This window comes from Cryptomeria japonica, chromosome 2 (assembly GCF_030272615.1).
Source record: "Cryptomeria japonica chromosome 2, Sugi_1.0, whole genome shotgun sequence".
NCBI lineage: Eukaryota > Viridiplantae > Streptophyta > Pinopsida > Cupressales > Cupressaceae > Cryptomeria > Cryptomeria japonica.
The window spans coordinates 432,700,405-432,703,613 of record NC_081406.1 but is presented as its reverse complement, the minus strand read 5'-3'; the positions used below and the strand labels follow the sequence as shown (position 1 = coordinate 432,703,613).

The following is a 3,209-nucleotide window of genomic DNA, read 5'->3' as shown; positions in this document are numbered from 1 at the left end:
CCAGGTGCATGCACTTAGGCCAGGTCGAGTGCACACCCAATGCCCGGGCCAGGTGTGCACACCTGGGCAGGGTTCACCCTTGGCAAACAGGGCGCACTTGGCCAGGGAGTGTGTGCACATCGACAGGGTTGGGTGCGCTCCATGGGGCTGGATGGCTAGGGTGGATTCGCATGTGGGTCATGGTTTGCTAAGTACACACTATGACATGCTCATCATGGGTGCGATCATACCAACGTTAGTGCACTAGATCCCATTAGAACTCCACAGTTTAGTGCGCTTGGGCTGGAGTAGTACTGGGATGGGTGACCTCCCGAGAAGTCCAGATGTTGCACCCTTTTTTAGTTTTTCATCAGGAGTCACAATGCTATTTGAATTACCCTTTTACCTATTTGTGTTGTCATCGGGGCAGGGCCGGGGCATGCACTACTGCGCATGCAAGTGCACTAAGGCGACACCGAGCGTGCACTAAGGCGACACCGAGCGTGCACTAAGGCGACACCAAGCGTGCACCCAAGGTGCCCCAAGCACATACTAGGGTGCAACCCGGGTGTCATGCATGCACTCAAGTGAAAACAATGTGCACCTCGACTAGTGCACGCTCGATTGAGGTGCGCACATTGGCCAAGGTTCACACCGATGTCTTTTACTCTTAAGGTTTTGCACTAGATGCCTGGGGCAGGTGCACGCAGTTGGGGCGCCACATCAAGGTGCACCCGGGTGCACCGAGGCCAGATCAGGTGTGCACTTGGGTGGGGTCGGGTGCACTCCCGACATGTGTGACTAGTGCGGGCACCTTGGCAAGGTGTGCACAATGGGGTGCCCACACTGGTGCGCACCCTGACCGAGGTGCGCTCCCCCAGCAAACTAGGCATAGTTCAAGCAGTAAATCGGGCAATTAACCCATCTTGCGAATTCATGCGCAACAGAGGTGCACGCCATAGTGCGCTCCTTGGAGAGCACCAAAGGTGCTCACCTTTGATGTGCTACATTCAAAAATTTCCAAAAAAGGCAAAAATATTTGAGATGATAAAATTTCCCACTTGAGAAATGGTCAAAAAAATTTTTTTGAAGTAAACGCGGGTGCCAAGGTGTGCCCACCCTGGTGTGCAGCCCAGCCAAGGTGTGTGCACCAAAGTGCCCACCCTAGCGAAGGTGCACACCCAAGGAAAAATGGCCAATTAACCCAACTTCCACCTTCGTGTGCACCAGAGGTGCACGCACTTTGGAGCACACCAAAGGTGCGCACCTTGAAGCACACTTTAGAGCGCTCCTTGGTGCGCACCAATGTTGCACACCTCGGAGCGCACCATGGTGCCCACCAAGGTGGGCACCGAGGTACCAAGCGAGGTGGGAACTGAGGTGCTGAGCGACGTGGGTGCCAAGGATCCAAGGTGGGTGTTAGGGTGGGTGCCAAGGAGCCAAGGTGTGTGTCTGGGTGGGTGCCAAGGTGGGAGCCAGGGTGGGTCCCAAGGTGAGTGCAAAGGTGGGTGCCAGGGTCAAAGTGAGTGCCAATGTGGGTTCCAAGGTGCCAGGGTCAGGGTGAGTGCCAATGTGGGTTCCAAGGTGCTAAGTTGGGTGCGAGGTTGGGTGCTAGGGTGGGTGGGTGCCAAGGTGTGCTAGGGTGGAAGTCCGGGTGGGTGTCGAGGTGGGTTGGCATCCCATGGGTGTTAAGTTGGGTGCCTGGTGGGTGCTTCTTGTCTAGCTTTAGTCATCAAGACTCATTTCGAGCCTCAGAGCTTGTGTCTTGTCCAGTTTCCTTGTCTTCGACCTTGGAACCCAATTTTGGTCCTTGGGTCCCATTTTTCCGTCTCGCATCCCACTTTTGGCCTATGGCCCTTTTGGGGTCGATTCTCATTTTGGGCATCAGAGTATGTTTCTTCTCCTAAAAACCAATATTTTTTTTTGAAGAAAGCTCTGGTGCCATCTTGTGCCCACCCTATTGCGCAGCCCAGCCAAGGTGCACACCCTGGCAAAGGTGCACGCAAGGTGCGCACCCGGGGCAAACAAGGATTAACCCAACTTTTGACTTCATGCGCACCAGAGGTGTGCACCATGGTGCACACCTTGGAGCTCAGCAATGTTGCACACCATGATGCCCACCCCAATGCACAGCCTAGCCAAGGTGCACGTGAGGTGTGCACCCGGGGAAGACTGTGAAATTAACCCAACTTCTGACTTTGTGTGCACCATGGTGTGCACCTTTGAGCACACTTTGGAGCTCACCAAAGGTGTGCACCTTGGAGCATAGTTTAGAGCCCTCCTTGGTGCGCAACCTAGCCAAGGTGCCCACCCTAGCGAAGGTGCACACCTGAGGAAAACAAGGAAATTAACCCAACTTCTAACTTCATGCGTACCAGAGGTGTACGCCATGGTGCACACCAAAGGTGCACACCTTAGAGAACACTTCAGAGCGCTCCTTGGTATGCACCCAGGGCAAACCCGACAATTAACCCAACTTCCAACTTCGTGCGCACCCAACACCCGGGCTTGGGAAGCCCCAATGCGAGAAACCCCACTAAACACTCAGACAAAACAAGAGGGGGAGCTCCAATAAGCTTGCTTCGAAGTGCACTAGCAACCCCACTTGACACTTGGGGAAAAATGTAATGCGCACCTGAAGCCCTTGCCCAGAAATCCCCACTTCGGACCTGGGGAGCCCCAATGGTAAAAAGCCTCAATAAAATATCAGACAAAAAGGTGGCTCGAGGGTAACGCTAGAAACCCCACTTCCATGTCTGATTGAGGCAGCCCCAACTCGAAAATATCCACAGCCAGTTTCGGTTCCAGGGAATCCAAATCTCAAAAAACCCTGCCCAGCACTTGGACAAAAAATGCGGCCCAAGGGTTGCCCAACTTGGCACTCGGATGAGAAACCCCTCTTTCGAAGCTTGGAAAACCTCACTCAGCCCTTTGATAGAAAGGGAGCCCCAAGGTCGCATCATTTTCATCCACACTTGGCATTTGGGGAAGAAAAGAGCACATCACAAATTGCGCTCAACCCTTTGACAAATAAAGGTTGGCCAAGGGTCGCACCGTCAGTAACACCACTTGGCACTTGGACAGGAAATTCTGGTGCATGCCCCCCCCCTTGAGGCACATTGGCAGGAACCCTGCCTCAAGGGACTTTAGATTGAGAGATGTGTGTCAGCGAGCAACGAACAAGGTTAGAATTGTGAAACCCACCTACATTAGAGCCAAAAAGAGGTCGC

General features: G+C 53.7%; 1 pseudogene; it reads left to right on the top strand.

Annotated features, from left to right (window-relative positions):
- Positions 1-216: 216 nt before the first annotated feature.
- On the top strand, positions 217-335 carry LOC131031679 (5S ribosomal RNA; annotated as a pseudogene).
- The last annotated feature ends 2,874 nt before the right edge of the window (positions 336-3,209 follow it).